The sequence below is a fragment of the Pleurodeles waltl genome, chromosome 7, assembly GCF_031143425.1.
Source record: "Pleurodeles waltl isolate 20211129_DDA chromosome 7, aPleWal1.hap1.20221129, whole genome shotgun sequence".
In the NCBI taxonomy this organism is placed as follows: domain Eukaryota; kingdom Metazoa; phylum Chordata; class Amphibia; order Caudata; family Salamandridae; genus Pleurodeles; species Pleurodeles waltl.
The window spans coordinates 1,457,441,708-1,457,463,737 of record NC_090446.1 but is presented as its reverse complement, the minus strand read 5'-3'; the positions used below and the strand labels follow the sequence as shown (position 1 = coordinate 1,457,463,737).

At 42.9% G+C, this 22,030-nt stretch overlaps 1 long non-coding RNA gene across 1 annotated transcript in view; it reads right to left on the bottom strand.

Annotated features, from left to right (window-relative positions):
• Positions 1 to 2,490: 2,490 nt before the first annotated feature.
• LOC138247434 (uncharacterized) overlaps positions 2,491 to 22,030 on the bottom strand; it is a 72,076-nt gene continuing 52,536 nt past the window's right edge. The window contains exon 3 of the long non-coding RNA XR_011194503.1: positions 2,491 to 3,521. This is a non-coding gene — a long non-coding RNA (uncharacterized lncRNA). The remainder of the gene's footprint in view (positions 3,522 to 22,030) is intronic.

Genomic DNA, 22,030 nt, shown 5'->3' with positions numbered 1-22,030 from the left:
CAGTTGCAGTCTTAATGCTTAACAAGTGCAGTTCTGGTGGTAAGCTTGGCCAAGAAGTGGGTGCGGTCTTTCTTGTCATCCATTAGGGATGCAAATTCTGTTTTGCACTAGTTAGTTATCACAAGGAGCCAAGTCATCAATTAGGATAACAAAATCTATCTGCAATTGTTATTATCCAGGAATCGACTGTTAGGATTAAGAAATCAACAATAAAAGCTTAGCCTCTAAAAGAGGAAGGCAGTGGAATTGTACAGATGATTATTATTGTTCTTGAAACAAGTATGATATTATGATATTAATAAGAACAAGTATATGATTACTGAACCACAGACGGTTATTACATAACATTGAAAGTATGTCTCTTTAGAGAAATATAATCTATAAGTCAGTCTTATAGTTGAGAGACCTGGTCAGTGCACTGTTCTGCCTCCCGTGGCTCCACTCTGAAAGTAGAGCCCTTTCCCTGGCTCCTCTGAACTCCTGACCCCTGTCAGGAGTTCGAGGCCCTACTCCACCCGCAGGCTTCTGCCTGCGCCTCATCCCTGGTGTCTAGTGGGAGAGCTCCTCCTTTTGTTTTGCTTTGCTCTTTGCTCTGCTTCACTTCTGTCCCTTAGTGCTTCTTTTGCTTTGCTCTCTGCTCTGCTTCACTACTGTCCCTTAGTGCTCTTTTTGCTTTGTGCTACACTCTTCCTCGCTTCTCTCTTACTCTGCTCTCTCTCTCTCTCACGTTCACTCTCCACCTCTCTCTCTCCCCCGCCACTGCTGCCCTTGTGGCCCACCCCTTCTCTCTCTCCCACACTGCATTCCTGCTGCTGCTGCCCCGCGGACTGCCCGCTTTTCGGCTTCACCCCGTTTTCGTGCCATTTTTCATCCCCTTCCCGCCTCCCAGCTGTGCTCTCCTCCCAGCTGTCCTCTCCTCCCCCCCACCTCCCTACTTAATGGCGGCCGATGCATGGCCATGCCGCTGGCACACTGAAGGCGCGCCAAAGGCAAGCCCATCTGCGCCGGGACCGCATCCCAGTGCCCAGCGCCAGAACCCCTGGCTCTCGTCCTCCCCACCGCCACCACGGACATCTTTACTACGACGGCGCCACCCTCCACGCCCTCAACACCGGCCGCTCTCCCACCTGCCTTTAAGCCTCCCCGCAGACCACCCGGGGACCCTTCTCCTGCTGGAACTGCACCTTCACCAGCCTCCACGCCAACGACCCACCCACCAAGGCATGACGCAACCATCTCAGATGTATCCTCCTCAACACCCGCTCCGTCCACAAGCACCCCCAGTAGAGCTATGGAATCTATTTGACTCAGCCTCCCAGAAGTTTCCCTCCTGACCGAGACCTGGAGGAACCGCTCCTCAGAGCCTGACATCGCCGTAGCCATCCCGGACTGCTACAAGATCACCCGCAGCGACCGCTCCAGCAAACCAGGAGGAGGCATCACCATCATCCACAAGAACACCCTCAGGATCACGACCAACACCGAAGACACCCTCAGCACCGTCAAACACCTGCACTTCCAAATCCACACTGACCCAAACACTACCCTACCAGGGACCCTCGTCAACAGGCCCCCGACCCACAACAGCAGTTCAGTGACTCCATTATCATCAGCATGCATGCTCTCGCATCCACTGATTACATACTCCTCAGGGACTTAAACTTCCACCTCGAGAACACCAACGACAACAACACCGCTACCCTGCTCGACAACCTCTCCAACCTCGGCCTCAAACATCTCGTCACGACACAAAACCACTTTGCAGGACACGCACTCGACCCTATTTTCTCTGCCAGCAATCACGTCTCTTTCAGCCACACCACCGAACTCCACTGGACAGACCACCGCTGCATACACTTTTTCTTCAAGAAACCCACAACACACCATCACCCACAACGGATCCCCCACTGCAGTTGGAACAAGGTCACCGAAGACCAACTTATCGCGACCCTCTCCCAGAACCCACCCATCAACACCACCGACACTGATGCAGCTGCCCGCAACTTCAGGCAATGGGTCAACACCTGTGCCAATACGCTCGCCCCAATCAAGAATCAACAGTAATTTATGAAATGTCACTACCATATCATACTCCAATAAATTTTAAACCTTCTCTACTCATAACTTTTTAAAGTTTGTTCGTGCATGGCATAGCAGAATGGCTAACACACGTTTCAAGAAAACCTACTATGAATGTGAACCTCTTCTAGGACATAATTGACTGAATGCACACCATTGGGGTTTGGTGTTGAAGCTGTTAACGCGTCCTTCTATGTTAATTTATACACATTAGGACTCGTTTTAGGCCGATGAATCTTTTGACCCAGTGGTGAGACACCGTAGAACGAGATAACTGATCAATATGTCAAGCAATATGTCAAAAATGTTATCAACATATATCACCGCAATATATTTCAGTTTAGACATTTAGTTAGCTGTCGACGCAATCATGACCTTTCAGTCACGAATAACCACACCTTTGTTGAAGTTTTGTGAATTTTATTCTCTATTGATTACAATCTAACAGCAGATGTATTAATCTCAAAACCAAGAAGCAAAGAAGCATAGTCACTATATGGCAACTGTGATAAGATTTTGACAATGTAAAGATCAGAACCATTGAGACACTAACATAAGAGATACACAAGTCAGAATTCATAGATCATCATATAAGCCCAGTTCAGCATAGTACAATGTCAGTCACCTCCGTTGGTGTCAGTCAAGGTGAATACCTAATCTAACCGCTAATTGGCATCAGCATGTTGGACTTCATGCAAAACAATTTAGAACACCAATTTGAAAAACATCTATCTAGGGTTTCTAACCAAAAATACAGCAGCTGGTACCTAGAAAGGAAAAGCATTTAGACAAATTACAATAGCAGTTGGCATAGTTACCCTCCTCGGAATGAGTCAGCATACAGGATCAGTCTTCGTCTTCAGGACATCAGTAAGAGCGCCAACAGTCTAACTCATCTAAGGACAGGGGACACTTCCCTCATAAGGAGGGAAAGTGTAAATGGGGCAGTCTATGGACGAGGATGGTTTTGTCTGAAGTCTCAAATCACCAAATAGAGTGGCAGAGTTTCTGGATGCAATCGATATCATTCCCTACCTAATGCTCTCGAGTCTCCTGTGTCGTGAGTTTTTATCCCTTTTTCATAATACATTCCCCCAAAATTCTATTGGATAGTCACTTCACCCCACTATCTTGAACCTATCAAATTATACATTAAGTAATGCACTTGTCATTTCACGATAGTTTATAACATTTTGATTGGTCTTCATAATTGACGTTTTTCGTAGGTGGCACATCCGGGGTTACTTCATTTTCTGGCACTTTCATCAGGTCAAAAGTTCTCTTTTCCATGGTAGAATGTCCTTGGAAGTTTCCATATTTTGTTGCAAAGCGTATAAAATTTATACTAAAGCAGCTAGCATGCGGATGAGAAAAACTAGCATTGTTGCAAAAACGAAGAAGAGAACAAATGCTGGGTCATGGCCCTTTTGCAAGTCAGCACTCTGGAGAAACAGAAAAATATGCTTTAATATGAGAGCTACACAGCTAATTCTTCGACTCACTCTAACTTAAGGCTTATGGATTCTAATAAATGCAATCTTCGTACGTGTTAACATATTCAATTAATTATAATACAAGCAATCATTTCTTATAGTTGATATTAATATATGCATACGATAATTCTCCATGTTTAAAATACATTTCAATGAATAATATTATTAATGCAGCATTGTTAAGTATAAGCATTTCACATTTAAAATAAGTAATGTTTAGATTACGCTCTCTCAAAGGCAAGGGCACTAGGCTATATTTCCCTGTAACCCAACACAGTTTCAAGACTGTGAGTTCTGTGAAGTGTGGAAAACTCTCATCCCCCTGTTAGATCTGGATTGCAAGGCTAATGCTTCTTGACACTACTGCGAGGTGGTGGTATGCACTTACAACCGTCCACTGGGGGGAGCTTGACCTACCTATGTTCAGGAATGGTTTAGGACTGTCTTTTTAAGGAGAAGTATGCCTACCCATTTAGGGGAAGTTGTTGAGAAGTTTTTAACATGGATACTTTTCCAAGTACAGTATTTTGGTGCCTACAAAAGGTTGTAAACTATGGCCCATATTTATACTTTTTGACGCTAAACTGCGCTAACGCAGTTTAGCGTCAAAAAGTTTTGCGCCGTCTAACGCCATTCTGAAGCGCCATGCGGGCGCCGTATTTATGGAATGGCGTTAGACGGCGCAATCAGACCGGCGCTGCCTGGTTTGCGTGGGAAAAAACCACGTAGACCAGACAGCGCCGGCGTAGGGGGAAAATGGCGCATGGGCGTCTTAAAATGGGGCAAGTCAGGTTACGTCGAAAAAATCGTCTTAACCCGACTTGCGCCATTTTTTAACGACGCCCATCCCCCATCAACATGACTCCTATCATTGTAAAGATAGGAGTCATGCCCCCTTGCCCAATGGCCATGCCCAGGGGACTTCTGTCCCCTGGGCATGGTCATTGGGCATAGTGGCATGTAGGGGGGCACAAATCAGGCCCCCCTATGCCACAAAATATTATTAAAAAAAAAAAAAAAAAAACTTACCTGAACTTACCTGAATGTCCCTGGGGTGGGTCCCTCCAGCCTTGGGTGTCCTCCTGGGGTGGCCAAGGGTGGCAGGGGGGGTCCCTGGGGGCAGGGGAGGGCACTCTGGGCTCATTTTGAGCCCACTTGTCCCTTAACGCCATGCCTGACCCAGGCGTTAAAAAGCGGCGCAAATGCGCCGTTTTTAGCCACGCCCACTCCCGGGCGTCGCTTTTGCCCGGGAGTATAAATCCCACGTAAAGGCCTGGGAGTCATTTTTTAGACGGGAACGCCTCCCTTGCATATCATTAACGCAAGGAAGGGGTTCACGCTAAAAAATGACGCACATTCCGGGAACTTTGGCGCTATTCGCCTCTAACGCCATAGTATAAATATGGCGTTAGTTGGCGTTAGTTTTGCGTCGAAATTGCGTCAAAAAAAACGACGCAATTTCGGCGCAAACGGAGTATAAATATGGCCCTATATGTGGTGCTAGCTCCAAAAAAGTTAACATTAAATAAGAGAAGGCGGCAGAAGATGATGCATAGGCTGCATACTCTAAGGCCAACAGCAACAAAGCTCCAGATGAACAGTTTACTCAGCAGTATGCAGCTAGTCCTCTTGCAGTGGCAGAGATTACTTTTCTTTAACTTTTGGATTGAGCTGCACTTGGAGATAAATAAGCATTTGCCAACAGCAACAATGAGCAGAATCAATCGAGCACTCTGCAGCTAGCCCTCTGGAATGGAAGGAATCACTTATCCTTAGCTTTGGATGAAGCTGCACTTAGGAAAATAAACAAACCTTGTCAAAGTTAATGTTTTTTGGCATAGTTTAAGTCTAAAAAGATTACAAGACAGCTGCACATGCATTTGCAGTCATACAGGTGAGTGGTTGGACACCTTGGAATGTTTTGTTTTCCAGTTATAACAAAAAATAATTCCAAAATGGTCACTGGTGCATGCAAATGCATGCTCACACATTGTAACCGTCTTAGATTTAAAAAATATATATATTTTTTTTAATTAGGCAGTAATAAATTAGATAAAAAATAAGTGTGGGATGCCACTCAAATGCGAACAAGTGAGCAGTCCATTAGCAATGTGACACTTCAGAGCACATACAATTTATTTTAAAAAGTAAAAAAATTATGAATATGAGCAGGGTTGGGGGAGCGTTTGTTGACAGCTGGGGCAAATAACAAAAATAAGCAGCACATTTACAGCTATCAGCTATCATGCCATCACAAAAAAAGAAAAAAGAATAAATAAAAAAAGAATAGAGCAGGGAAAAGCAAGAGGACAGTAATGCACTCCCAAGGATTGCTGAAAGAAAAAGAAAAAAATGTCCCCTCACATCTGCAGTGGAACAATACAGGTCTTCTAATCAGACACAAGTTAAAGATTAAATACAACAGAGGTGAGACAAATATATTATTAGGGAAGAAAGCCACAGAATAAGGAGAAAAAGATAGGTAAGAAAGCCAGTAAATCAAGAGGACTTTGCTGACCCCAAGTCACTCTATATCTACTGAATTTTACAACCCTTCATCAACTTCTATTTGAATGCAACATCTAAAAGACGGGGAAAAAGGACAGCAACAAGATTTGCTCTGGGCGCCAGGTATTACCTACAGCAAATTGTGTGAGACAAACCTCACTTTCAAAGTGTGCAACATACAGCGATTCAAAGCCTGCCTTGAACAGATCGGAAACTGGATGTTAACAAACTACATAATGCTAAACCCCATGAAGGTAAAAGTCTATGGTCCTCATTTGCAAGAAAATGACGGAGCACAATGCTGTGCCAAATGTGTCAGCTCTGCGCACTGTCATTTTCAAAACGCAGGGAAGCACCATATAAACAAAGACATGGTGCACTCTTTTGTTTCCCCCTGTGCCAGCGTTAAATTTGCTGCTGAGTGCCAACGCAGCCACCCTTGCGCCATTGTGTAAGCATGGCTGCATTGCAGGGGAGATCGTTTTTGTGCAGGAAGGGTCACCTTCCTGCACAAAAACAATCTTCAATGGTGATTTGCTCTTTCTATGTGTGTTGCAGAACGCAGCACACATACAAAGAGCAAAAAACCAAGAAGAAAAGAAAGCATTTTTCCTTGTTGCTTCATTCTAACGTCACTGCTGATGTGGTGTTAGATTTTGGTGCTGCCTCAGGTTTACGAAAACTCGTAAATCTGGAGCAGTGTCAAAATGCAATGGGTGTTGTTGTGGAATGCCTACAGCAAAAACCATTGCATTCCCCTTCCACGCAAAGTGCTGCTTGTGAAAGTGCCGAATTTACAAAGTTGCATTAAGCCACAAAAAGTGGCTTAACGCCGCCTTGTAAATACAGCACCACAGGAGGGTCACAAAAAGTGATGCTCCGGTGGCACTAGGGGTTCGTAAATGAGCCCCTATGTTTGGTGAGAATGCCAAACATTATCTGTTTCAGTCATGCCTCGCCAACCTAAATCTAAGTGGTTTCAGACTACAACTGACAGAACAGGTCAAGTTCCTTGGATTCACTCTTGACTCAAACCTCCCATCCAAAGAACACATTGGCAAGAAGACCAAAACAGCATAATTTTGACTTGCTCTCTTGAAAATATGAAACCTTTTCTCAGAAGATATCAAAACGATTGATTGAGCCATAATTTTTTCCCATGAGACAAAGGCAGCATTCTGCTCAAGTGCATGCCAGAGACCAAGGCATGCTTTATTCATTATCAGTATTCATCAAGAGGCTGAAGAAACCATGCCACTATCTCACAAGCCCAGAACTTCAAAATTAGTCTTCAAAATCAACTGCATTACCTACAAGGTTCTCTACACCATGACTGTCAAGCTGACAATCTAGCATTATCTGGAGTTTGATGCCGGAGAAGGAGCTCCAACATTGCTGGATGAGAGGGTAAACTCTGTAGCAAGGAGAAATCAAGAAAACAAAACCTGTTAGCTTATGCCTACAGGAGATAGAACAACACCCACATTGAAATCAGAACTGCACGAAAAAGTCACCTCTTCAAGGAAAACTACTTCAAATAGGCTGATTTCTCACTCCTTCCACTAACCCTACCTCCTTCCTCACATCCCTGTACAGTGCTCCGTTGCTAACCCACTAGGTTTAGGCTTTAGAAGTACCAAGTACCAAAACATACTTGCCTCAGATGAGGATTACCGATGGTATTATTGCATTATCCTCCAATTTTTTGCAGGAGACAACATTCAGTGCTTAATTTGAGCTAGTGGTTTCCGATGCGGGCACCAGCACTTATTTTTGAGGGCCAGCACTTATTTTTTTGCCTCAAGCATTTACTGCGAGCAAAAGACACATATGGGAAAGACGGAGGAAGATAAAGAAGAAAAAGCTTCACAAAGAGAGAAAGGAGAAAGCCGCAAGAGTGAGCTGAAGGGGCAGGGAGTGGCAGTAAATAGAGTAAAGAGGCCCAAGATGGCTTTAAGATTACACTGCCTCAGTATTCCGTGCTCGCACATTTACTTGTAGCAGCCGTGTGTTTCAGAGGAGGGCTTTGGGCACCCACACTTTTTATATACAAAATCAGCACTGTGGAAATGAAATGATGAAATAATAACACCCCCCAGTAAGTACCACACTTGGCAGTATCAGTATGTACCATTTATCTCCAGAGCTTGCACTGGGTTGAAATGAGCCCCTTGAAAAGTGCTGTAAAACCATACTTTAAAATGATTTCTAGGAAAATCTGGATCCTTGTTACCATTGTGTATTTTCACAGAACAGTTTTGACACTTTTGTATTTTCTTGCAATATTCATTACTGGGTTGTGGTCACCCATGGGCTGAAGCTAGAGTGTCCACCTTCCCCAGGGAGAAATACCAAATTTTGTTCATATTTTAGATTCTGCAGTGGTCCAGACGTGATACATAAATAGACCTTTTCAGAAAAGCGTCTGTTTTTATTTTTAACATGGTCTTTCTGTCTTTGTTCACTCGACTTATCAGTCAGAGACCAATAATGCAGCTCTGGAACGCTTTTAAATTGCTTTCTTCTCATATTTACAGTTTATAGTATCTACTGATAAGGGGAAAATTACCGGCTTTAGTTGGTCTTACTAATATTTGTACCAGTCAACACACTAAAATGCTGGCAAAAAGCACAGCCAGGTGGCATCCTAGCTGAAGTAAGCGTACAGTCCCTGGCTAGACTGAGAGTAATACTGGGAATTAAAGTTTCAGGGGCAGTTAACAAACCCCCTGCACCACCGGTGCGTCACTTTTTTTGACACTCCTGCGGCGCAGAGTGAAGACCAATATCTACAAGACAACGCAAAGCCACTTTGGGCGGCCTTTCATGGCCTCGTTAAAATGGAGTAAGGCAAGGGTGCACAAGTTGCTGCGTTGCCTTATTCTGCATCGGGGGTGTTTCATGGGCATTGTGATGAGTTTTCCCACGCAACAGCCATGGGTTTTGACCCATTCCCAGATTTACAAGGACATATAAACCTGAGAATGCGTCAAAACAGTACTCTTCTCCAGGGCAGGTGTAACAAGGCAAAATATTATCACTTCTCCTCGTTTTTAACTCTTTCTATGTGTGGTGCGTTCTGCAGCACACATAAAAGAGGAACGCACCTTCATGCATTGTTTTTGTGCAGGAAGGTGTCCTTTCCTGCCCAAAAAACAATCCTGCATACTTTGCAGGCACCCTTGCATCATGGTGCAAGGGTGCCCGTGATGGTGCTGGGCGGTGAATTGTGTGCCACCTCGGGGGAAGGGACAGAAATGCACCATATTCTTTAAATATGGTGCATTTCTGCCCTTTCCTTTTGGTGCAGGGCAGCACAGCAAGCTCACTTGCTGCTCTGCCTTGTGCCACTTTGTTAGAATATGTCCCTCAGTCTTTATACAAACGGAGGCATCATCAGATTGCCTGGAGATCCTTAAAGCTGGGGCACTGACTAATGCAAGGTATAGTGGGTCTTGACGAGGTGACTTTGTTGTTCTTTTCATCCAGCCTTTTGTTAATGTTTAACAGGATTCTGTCCTTGGTGCTGTGACATAGCCTATGCCAGGCTTCTCCAGCTAGTAGCTCATGAGCTACTGGTAGCTGTCCAAATACCAGTAAGTAGTTTTCCTGTGTGCAGCATAGTCAACTAAATTAGAAGCTTGTGCATGGTTCAATCAGTATATGTATACCAAAGTCGGAAAGCATGTATTGGAGACAAAATGGTTATATTTTCAGAGCACGTATGCTTATGTGTGGGGAAAAATGGACGCATTTCTAAAATATATTCAAAGCTGATATTTGAGTGAGAAAAATCAAACAGTATTGGGGACTATTATTACTAATATTGTTAACTTGGTACGAGGGCATTGAACCTTTGGCTGTTATGTATTACCCATGTAGATGCATTCCACATTGACAAAGAATTTTTACATTATTGCTAGCATCCGTGCCTGGTGCACTATAGTGATCACTGCTGGTAATATTTGCACATGGTGACCACTCATGTAATCTTGCCTGACGTGGGAACTATTACATCTCTAAAAATATTAGTAGCTGGGGACGATTTCCATTTAAAATAAGTATCCCTCATTGCAGAAAAGCTTGTAGACCTTTGGCCTACACATCCTGGATCTCTGGATATTAACCTGGATGCCCTTTAAGAGCTACTGAGAATATTTGTAATATATTGCCCATTTCTCCTGCTATCCCTTCCGTGAAGGTTACATTTGAGAAGCGGCTTCTGGCCAAATAATACATAATATCTGCTAGATACCCAATAGTATTTAATCTTTGCTAATTAGCCCGCAGCCAGCTAAAGAGCTTAAATTTCAATGTTTAACCTGCTGCAAGTCAAATAGTAGAGATCATGTACTGTTTGACTGGCAGTCAAATAAGTAGTGTCAAAGAGGTCGTTATTTAGCCAAACATGAAGAAAAAAAGGACTCCAGGCAAAGCAGGATGGTGGCCACCTTGTAAAGAGGATGCAGGAAAGAGTGTGAAGCATTTGAAAGTAAATGTATATGCAAATCTACTGATGTACATATGAAGGTAAATAAAGGAATAAAGCTAAGTTGTTTACAGACTCAACAACAACACAGTAAAATCATTTTTGAATAAAAACATTTACAATTATATAATATTAAAATAAGAAAGGTAGGGATCAACTTCTGTTTGTGGAGCGTGAGGATATGGCACACAGTTATTTTATGATGCAGTCAAGGAGTATTTGTCTGCAAAGAATAATGAGTACAGCTGTAATGCACATTACAAAAATGTTTTCTTTGCTGGTGAGACTGAATTGTTTTTGTACATGGTCCTTCTTTTGGGCTTCTATAGATGGTCTTTTGTTAGTTTTGACCTTCTTTTTTAACAGAGATTGTGCTTAGTATTTCAGCCTGGCAACACAAAGTCAACAAGAAGCAGCAGAGAGATAGGTGGTACTGTGCCATGGAGGCAGGGGCACTTGCATAGGGCAATTGGTGCTAGGACGAACAGTGCTTTGGGGGCACGTGCAGGACATACACTGGGTGAGACAGTAATGGGGCTTCTGTGGAACAAGGGAAGTGAAAGCAAGAGATAGTGAAGGAAAGCATCTGTGTAATTCATGAGGAATGTGTCTATTCATTCAGCTTCTAGCTGAATAAACACACATTTTCACACTATTCACCAAGCCGAGTGGGTTTTAAGTGTAGATGTGCATTGGCCCCATGCCAAGAGTGGCCTCTTAAGTCACACTAACATTTTAGTCACCCACCCAGTGTATCTTGGGAATGGTAATTTAGTTTTTAACACGCTGAGCAGTGTTTAAAGTGGCCTGGGTCCTGTCCCCACTGGGTCCTTGTTTCTGATCTTGACAATGTTGTCTCAACAAAAGCTCCCAAAAAAAGTGTGAGTGACAGGCTCGTTGGTTGTTCCTAGCTAATGTCATTGTGGACAGGACCAGTGGAAGGAAGGAGGAGAACCAGTAGGAAAGATTTGATGACCAGTAGGAGGATAAGAACCAGGTGGTGGACTACCAGAAGGGCTAGGAAGACCATATGAGGAACAGTACAAGAAGAACCAGGACCAGGGTGACCCAGGCATAAAGGGACCAGGAGCGAACTGATGAGGACAGTACCAGTATAAAGAGGACTACGGGCCCGTGGACCAAGGTTAGAAGGATCAGGAGTACCGGAAGGATGTGGAACAGGGGGATCAGGAGAAAGTGGACCAGTGCCAATAGGAACAGAATAACCAGCATTACCTACATGTCTGGGAGGGCCCAAGAGCACCAACCAGGACCAGAGGGAGGAGAATCATCTGGGCCAGCAGTAGCAGACTCAAGTGAACAGACCCAAAATAACCAGTAGCAGGAAACAAAGCAGATCAAGGAGGACTAATCGGCCACAAGCAGAAGGACCACGACCGGAAAGAACACAACTAGGAAGGACCACAGCTAGCAGCACGGGAAGACCCTAGATCACCAAGGCCCGGGGAAAGGTAAAGGAGGTCCAGGCCCGGTGAGACTAGAATCAGGAGGTCCATAATGATTAAACGCAGTAGGGCCCTAAAACAGGTTGACAAGGACTACATGGGCCAGGGTGACCCACAATACAGGAGCTAGGAGGGCCAGGGGGACAAGGACAAGGAAGAATACCCCTAGGAAGACCATTATTGGGATGACGATGACAGCAGGGACCAGGGAAAGAAAGACTAGAACAAGGTGACATGTACAAAGCAGGAGAACCAGAGGACTAGTAAACTAATTACACTATTACTACTCACAATAAAAAGCTAAATATTTTAAAAAGTGTTTAATTCCACTTTAGAAGATTATGCACAATATACCTTGATCTATGAATGCCACATGAACTATGTTGATATTTCCAAAGTTCTCACAGAAGAACTCAAGTGTAATATGCTGCATACATATGTTAATACACTGAGAGCAGTCATTAGAATATCAACCTTTTCTAAGAAAGTAGCTTCAGAGTTTTATTATTTAATATTGACTCATTCTCCCTATATGGGTAAAACAACAGTGAGCTGAGGTACTGGCTGAGTCAGTCATCTTAATTTATACGAGCAATGCAAATGTTTTAGAACCAAGCTACTTTGCTACCCATTCCATACTTCATATGACTATATGGTGCCCGAGTCATGGGGAGGGTACCTTTGGTCAGATCATACCATTTATGTTGTTGAAGGCTTTCTGTTTTATGTCTACAGTAAAGGATTCTGGAATACAGCATGATGCAGCTCTAGGTATTATTGGAGCAATAACCTCTGCTGTTCTGACACCGATTCTCATACATAAGGCAGGTTAAAGCACAATGGTGCATATCCTTAAGCTTGACTCCCAACCTCATGCATAAGCACTAATTCAAGATTGCTATCACAAGTGGAGCATTCCTTTGATACCTAATAAGTTTCATATATGACAGGATACAAACTCACAAATTACAAATGAAGCACAACCACCAAGAAGATAATGCTGATCTGAACATGCAATTCTCTCTCTGTTAAAACTCTCTTCTTCATGTCATGCTTCAGCAAAACCACAGTTTATTAATGAAATGATTGGCGCACATTTGTTACTCTTACTTATGATATCCAGCATCTCCCACATAAGCAACACATCTACCATGCACAACAAATAGGTCTATTTTTTTGCTGATGACCCAGAAGCACTTTGAGGCTTTATCAGGGACAAGAAGTACTGTACACATTTTTCCATACAAAGCAGTACAATCCTGGAGAAGTGTCTCTTTCTTTTATTGTTCAACTTTTGCTGGATTCTGAAGCTAAGAATGACTGGTCAGACTAGCATGGATTAATCAAAGTTGTTTTGTTGATACCAGGCCAGCAACCCCTCTCCATCTGGTCTCATTGCTTTTGAAACTAACAGCAACCTACAAAGAGGGATACGTGGGTTTTACTAGAACACGAGGCAGGGGGATATGCTGGTTTTACTAGAACATGAGGAAACCTAATGTTACCAAGGAAATAGATTGGCAGGTTTCTCCTCAATTACCAACTACAACTGGTTTCAGGGAGGTGAGCTTATGAAGCGATATATGCATGCTAGTATATCCACCATGGACTGAAACAACCTACTGTGGCAAAACCACAAACTTGTGCAACTGCCAATGGGCTCAAATGTACCTCTGTTCATTCAGCATTAGTAAACCACATATACCAGGCTTCCATACATGAAGAAGGCAGGAAACCACAGTTTTTGGATCACACAGCAGACAGATGAAACATTTTGTGCCCATGCAATATTCATCTGTTGCTACTACAACCTACCACCATATAGGCTGGGTTAACATAACAGTAGTTAATATCACTTATAATGCATACAATTTGTGTGTCCCTTATTCATCAGAGCCCCGCCAAACAGAAAAGCAAAATCATAGAGTACTTTCAGAGGACAGGCCTGATTGTTCGGTTAAGCAGGGTGAAACACAGGGATAGCCAGAATAATTGACATGGAGATGACATTTCTCCAAATAATTTAGTTAAACTGTTCTAGTCTTGGAAGTGCAATGAAATAAGAAAATAATCACACTCCTGCAATATCTCAACCTCATGTGATGATTACTCTGAGAACATTACAAATGTTACTATAGGTTTCTCCTTAACATTCTTTATTAATACCACAAGTACCACAGCACTTACATAGACAAAGAAGAATCATTTCTTTGTTGGTGCATGGGATAGGACACAGAATGCGGCCTGTTGAAAGACTGCTTGCATAATATTTAATTGCAGAAAATGTACTGAGACTCAACAGCAGCACACCTAAGTGCCTATGGGCCAATGTATCAAAAAAGCCTTTTGCGAATCGGTAATAGCGAATTTTAAGAAATCGCTATTTCTGATTCGCAAAATGCCATGTATCATATTTGCGATTCGGTAATAGCGGTGTCTTAAAAATCGCAAATGCTATTACCGAATCGCAAATAGCGATACAGCCCCCATTCCCACCCCTCGGGACCTGTAGGCCCATATTTGCGATTTTTTTGCATTTCCCAAATAGCGAATTCCTAACTGGAATTCGCAATTTTGGAAATACAAAACCCCAGGGTGCTGGGTGCCTAAGGCCCTACCTGCTGCACCCCAAAAGGTTTTTTTGGACATGTAAGGTGCACACATGCCAAAGGGGCATGTGTGCGTTACATGTCAATTTTAAAAATGCATTCTTAATGCATTGTTAAAATTTGCACATAGTTACCACCAAGTTTTACTTGGTGGTAATTGCGATTCCTTAATGCCAAATTCGCATTAAGGAATTGCTTGATCCATGTGGTTTAGAAATCGCAAACAAGGATTCCTTATTTGCGATTTCTTATTTAGAGAATCGCAATTTGCGATTCTCTAAATGGGCTCGCAAACTTAAGGAATGGCTATTTTAGCGATTCCTTAAATTTGCATTGCGAATGCCTTTCATAAATACTGAAAGGCATTTTTGCATTCGCAAACGAGCATTCGCACCGTTTGCGAATGCAAAAGGCTTGATACATCTGGCCCTATATTTATTGACTCTGTAGCCTGAGTACTGGCTGTACTTGTTAAATTTGTTTTGTTAAAAACCTATAAACCATTCAATAAGTGGAAAATGAATACCTATGGGTACAGAACGTCAACTAAGTCATCAGGTCCATAAGGGCAATGAATTGGGGCTGCCTTTTAAGAATTACATATTAGGACGTTACTCAGGTTATATCCTTAATTCACTGTCCCTGTCACTTCTTTTAAAGGAATTAGACTTGAATCACAATGGCATTAACAACCATGCAGTGATTGAGTCATTTGTAGTACTTACTCGCTGAACATAACTACTAAGACATCTGACAAACGCAGTTTTGCCGCAAAAAGTGTAGCGCCGGCTTGCACCAATCCACAACGCGAGCCAGGCACCATATTAAAGGAATGGCACAAGCCAGGGCTAAAATTGAGCTAGCGTCTAACAAAAAGACGCTAGTCGGCTGGGGTGGTGGTAGGGAAGGAGGGGGTTGTGCATCACAAAATGACGCTAGCCTGGTTAGAGGCAAAAAAAATGCCTCTAACCAGACTAGCGCCATTTCCTGGCGCACAACCACTAAAATCATGTCTCCTGTCTTAGGAAAGACAGGAGTCATGCCCACCACCCCAATGGCCAGCTCAGGGGACAAGTGTCCCCTGGGCATGGCCACTGCACCATGTACCATGCAGGGTGCCCCAAATTAGGGCCCCCGATGGCACTTTAAAAATAAATTACAAAATACTTATCTACACTTAACCTACTCACCTGGGACGGGGTCCCCCATCCTCTGGTGTCCCTCTGGTGTGTGTGGGGGGGGGTTCCTGGGGCTTGGGGAGGGCACCTGTGGACCCATTCCATGGTGTTTAACGATGGAAATGGGTCAACAGGTCCCCTAAAGCCTGGTCTGACCCAGGCGTTAAATAACGGTGCAAAGCAAGCTTTGCACCATTATTTAGCCCCATCTCCCACCCGTGTGTCATTTTAGCACAGGGGGGATAAATATGGGGCTATGGGGATAGCACCATTTTTTTGACACAAGGTAGGTGCACGCATCCAAAAAATGGTGTAAACTCCTATATTTTTACGCTAGACCGTGCCTAACATCATAATATAAATATGGAGTTAGGTTTGCGCCAAATTTGTGTAAAAAAATGACGCAAAGTTGGCGCAATTGAAGTATAAATATGGGGCATAGGCTCTATTTTTTTCTTAAAGATATGTGTGTTTTCTATTTTGTTGTCATGAAATTGAAATGAAGCCTCTTAAATATATTGTGTTAATGACTGGCATAAGGGACCCTATGCATTTATTAAAAGACCAAACCTAAATTTCAGATGCACATAGGGGCATATTTAAGAGCCCCTAGCACCACTGGTGCAACACTTTACGTGATGCTCCAGTGGCGCTAACCTCTGCTCCATATTTACAAGGAAGTGTAACGCCACTTTTTGTGGCGTTACGCCTCCCTGTAAATATGGGCCCCTCCGACGCAGTTTTCTGCATCAGAGGGGCGTGCAATGGGTGTTGCTGTGGGCATGCCACAGCAACACCCATTGCATTTTGACTCTGCCTCAGATTTACGATATACCCCAGGGGTGGTGTTAGCAATGCGCAACGAGGAGAAATACTTTTATTCCTCCTTGTTTTTTGCTTTTACTATGTGTTCTGCATTCTGCAGCACACACAGAAGTGCCAACGTGCCATTAGTGATTGTTTATGTGCGGGAAGGAACATCGATGGTGCAAGGATGCCTGCATTGGCACTGGCAGATAAATTTAGTGCCAGTGCAGGAGACAACAATTAAATATGGCGCATCCCTGCATTTTCAAAATGATGGAGCGCGGTGCTGCCAATTTTGGCACAGTGTCGCGCTCCATCATTTTCCCATAATATGGGCCTTAGTCTTGCAAAGGATCTAATCATCTTTTTCATTAGCCACCCCTTTAGATCAATTTAAAGGAGGTGTTACAGCGTAAGTAACAGCTCCATAATGGACCCCACCCCAAGTCACTGTATCTAGGCCCTTGGTATAATAGAGTGACATTCTGTGCTGTGTGTTTCAAATTAACTTGGAAACATTCAAATATTTCACTTTAATGGTGACTGAGACATTTAGACCTACGATTTAGTGTTGATGCTGTGTTCACCTCTTTTTGCTGACCTACCTGGTGGTAAGAGCCTATTTAAATTTATCATTGCCATAAAAATATATATTTTCAGGTGTTTCGTAGACAGTGGACGGGTAAGTAGTAAAGTTTCTCTACTATATGCAAGTCTTCTGACTAGATTTTGTTAACGGTATGCTATTTAGCCACCCACCAGGTAAACAATTATGTTTTTTTCCTATTTACAGTTTCACCAGCTAAATAATGCATAACATCTGGCCAACAGCCAGGTAAATAATGAAGATTACTTGCTGTTTGCATGGCTGGCTGCTCAAATTTTACATACTGGGGCTGATTCCCAAACTGCACTTTGTAGTATATTTAGTAATACTACAATAGTACTTCTAAAATATAGGAAAATGCTGTTCACAAACCTATGACTGTAAATCTTCACCTGTCCTATCTTTTCTGTAGGACGATTCTCCCACATATAAGTTTGGGAGAGACCGGGAGAGTGCCTGGAAAAAAATTGGCATTCATACTAGTAAATGGGACATCAATAGGGAGGAATTAGGTGGAGTTCAGGGAGAATATGGGAGGGTAAGGGAGGCACTTAGGGAGGGAAATGGACCCGCCCACAAAAGAGTGTGCCCATTGCTAATCACAAGCTTCACTTCTAAAGTTACTACAGCAAAAAGGGATCCAAAACAGTAGTAAATTATTCAAGCTCAGAGTTGTAGAAAGTCTGGCACCATACACAGCAACCAATGGTTCTGCAACACCGTTCCATTGAAAATATTGAAAATAGGGACTTAAAATCAAACCCTATGGGAAATAATGTTAAATTAAATTAAAATAAATTATTGTAAATACTGAAAAATATAATGCAATGTAAAACATTTATTATGTATTTATAAAATATATTATCAACTTTTTAAATTAATAAATTACTGTAACATTCTTTTTTATTAAAATGTAGTATAATTAAACTAAAATATTTTTAATTAAATAATTACTTTGATGAATTGGTAATACATAATAAAACAAGCATTTATTTTACATTAGGTGGGAAAATATTTTTAATACCTTTTTCAGAAAAATTTTTTATTTTTATTTAATGTATTTCAATTAATATAAGATTGAAATCTAAGTTATGCGAGTAGTGCAGAAGCATTATGTATTTGGTTTTACATTTAACATAAATATATAACATTAATTTACATGCATATTTGACACAATTAGTAATTTGTTCTAGTTAAACTTTTTTACTTTTCCCTATATCTTCCCATAGGGAGATTACACAGTTCACTAGGAGTCACATCAAAATATGAAGGGCAATAACATTAACCTTCACCTATTCCAATGCCAGAAAATTGACCACCAACATTACCTTGAACATATGTTGATGGTTTATATTGGGGAGTCGATATAAGTGCAAGTCAATATAAAAAACTCACCCTTTTGTTAGAACACCCAGATCTGTACCCAGCGATTTGGAGAGAGATATGTTGTCAATGGTGTTGCTGCACTTCATCTGCAAGTCTGTGCTTGGGTAGGCTCTAGTACTTGCCCACCGCCACTGTGTGCCTCAGTTAGTAGGCACCCTCACACCAGTCCTGCACACTTGCACTGATGTTTGCTGTTCCTTGCAAGGCACTCCCATTGATCACAATCATGTTTAATTTCATCTTGGATGAGGGGGGTCTCTTTAAGAGCTTCACAACTGGGTGCAAGTACCTTCTGCCTTGAGATTCCTGCTTTTCCTAAGAATGGTAGCTGCACTCAGGGTGTAATTCTTTGTCTCTAAGGCAATTGCAAATTCTTCCTATTATGAAGGCAGTCCACCCACCCGCCAGATGTTTTTGTTTATTCTCACATATGTTTGTATAGTACGCACTGTGTAACCTATTTGCTTCTAGGCACTCTTCAGAGATGCAACATAGTTCCATAGGAGGCAAGGGGAATGGGTTACTTGTTGCTGTCATACAGATTGACATTTTCATCCCATTTGGTCTGGATTCCTTCCATCTTAAGCAGATAATAAGACATGAACATCTCCACAACCATGAGATACACATCATATTGCATATAATTGAGAGACAACAAGCCGCAGCCAACAGTGGACGAGGCAGAATATGCTGGTGTTTAAATTTGTTCTGTACCAATTCAGTCTTTTAAGAACTGCATTAATAAAATCAATGCACAAACATGATTATTGTATCACTACGTGTTCTAAAGATATTAATGGGAGGCAAACATATTAGTTAACTGTTGTACTTGTGGCTTATCACTGTCCAAGGGTCATGGCAGGCAAATTCGAGATCTGGGTTACCTTTATGTTTACAAAGCATTGCAGTCATTCTGATCGCAGCTAATCAATAGAGGTATCAATTAGGTATTTCACAGAGACGAATAGAGTGTTTGAGGGTTCGCAGACAGAGATTTTTATCAGTCAAACAGCAATTAAGGTAGGACCTACTACACAGCCCAAAGTGCTGAAAAGTCCCATTGGGCTCTCTGGAATACTCCATTGCCCCATCACAAACAGCCAACCAAACAAACATGTCCTCTCATCACAATCTAACATCCATGTTATTGCTAGTGCCGTATCTTTGTGTCAGTTCACCTGGAACAACACAATGGTGTCTTGCTCTGTGGCGACTATCTAATTATATTAAAAGAGAGCAGAGAGATTTAGGAATCACCCTCCAATAGCTGTTAGGAAAGTGCAATATAAAGCTTCATACAGAAGTGGAGGGTCCTCAAAATGCGGACGTGGCCCCCAACCAGTGAAGGAGAGTATGGTAAAGAGCGGACCCTGCAAGCAGAAGTTTGCACATGGTCGTATGTGTGCTCAGTTATTCTTTGCAGAGTGCAAAAACTTTCCCAGAAGCCACGATTCTGTCAGAGCAGGGGCTGACGCTGGCTCAGAACCAGACCGGATTGGAAAACAACTACCTTGTTTGCTGGCAGCAATCCGCAGCTCGCGCTTCGGTTTTGTGGGTGCGGAGCTCTAGGCCCCAGGCGTTATTCGCTCGCTAAAACCGATGGGGATGAGAAATGCACTTTATCTTTACTTTAAATATTAGTAGAATATCGAATTGGGCCTCAAAGTCTAGCTAATGCCAGTCATAATTCAAAAAGTAGTCAACCTTTGACCTCCAGGACCTGCAGTATCTCCCTTTATTTAGAAACTGTTTGTCCCTAGCATTTCCTCTTAATGCCATTGGGAATCTTCTCTGGTGGGAGAAAGGCAGAGAGTAGAGGGAGGGCGTCAGAGGCAACAGACCTGGCGCGGCTCCTCCCCAGCGGTGGAGGAGCGTCCCTCCACCAGCAACAACTGCAAACCTTTTACAATAAAACGATAATAAACTATGTTTATTATCGTTTTATTGTAAAAGAGACGGGGCCACGGGCTATGACGAGCACAGAGGGCACTTCCCTCAGTGCGCATGTATTTTTGGCCAGCTGTCTCTGGCCGGCCAAACACACATGCGCACTGTGTTCTCTCCAACAAGGCACTTTGGTGCTGGGTTGAAGACAGCAGGCAGAGACTCCTACTTTTCCTCAGATCACCAAACCAGAATTCTCCAGCCAATTTCAATGTTGCTGTCATGCTGCTTTCAATGGCCACGAGCAGCTCCTGCAACAGACAATGTCAAGGCTACAACTTACTTATTAAAAGCCCAGACCTGAAGGGTGTTACCATCAAAGACTAGCCGTAACTTTATTAAAGTGCGTTAATTTTGAAGATATTAAGTAACGATTTCATTTGAAAAGCAACACCTGATTTTCATGCAGAAGCTCTCTTTAGCACACCAACACCCCTATTTACTCCATTGAGCATATCATCTACTAAACCATAGAGTCTACCACATCAAGGGACAGATTTACCAAAATTTCCTGTAACACAACGCAACAAGACAACTTGCTGTGTTGTGCTACATCAAATTGAGAGGGCAGCACCATATTTACTTACATATGGTGTTAGACCTGACAGCCTTAGGGTGGTCTTCTCTCAAATTTTTGCCTGCCTCCCTTCTCTTTTCCGCCACTGTTTTTGCTGGTTTTAGGACTAGTAACCAGTGCTAAAGTGCATATGCTCTCTCCCTTAAACATGGTAACATGGGTTCACTCTAAATTGGCATATTTGGTTTACTTATAAGTCTCTAGTAAAGTGCACTACATGTGCCCAGGACCTGTAAATTAAAAGCCACTAGTGGCTTGGCAGCACTGATTGTGCCACCCACATAAGTAGCCCCTTAACCATGTCTTAGGCCTGCCATTGCAAGGCCTGTGTGTGCAGTTTCACTGCCACTTCGACTTGGCATTTAAAAGTACTTGCCAAGCCTTAAACTCCCTTTTTTCTACAAATAAGGCACCCCTAAGGTAGGCCCTAGGTAACTCATAGGGCAGGGTGCTATGTTGGTGAAATATGGGGCATTAAGTAGAGGTAAAAAGTGGGTAATGCCATCATGCCACAGGCACACAGAATACACAAATAATAATAGAAATGTTAAGTTGGACTGTCTCACCTGTGTGTCATTGGAAGTACTGATGGATAACTGAAGTTCTGTTGTCCTCATCCTCACCCTCATTCTCAGCCTCTCCATCCTCACTGTCATCAGGGTCTACTGCTGCCATAGGGGCATCTCCAGTCTCCTCCTCCTGGAGAAAAGGTACATGCCATCTGCAGGCCAGGTTGTGCAACATGCAGCATGCCAATACTATCTGGCAGACCTTCTCGGGTGAGTAGCACAGGGATCCACCTGTCAGATGGAGGCACCTGAACCTGGCCTTCAGGAGGCCGAAGGTCCTCTCAAGGACGCTTCTGGTTCGCCCATGACCTCATTATA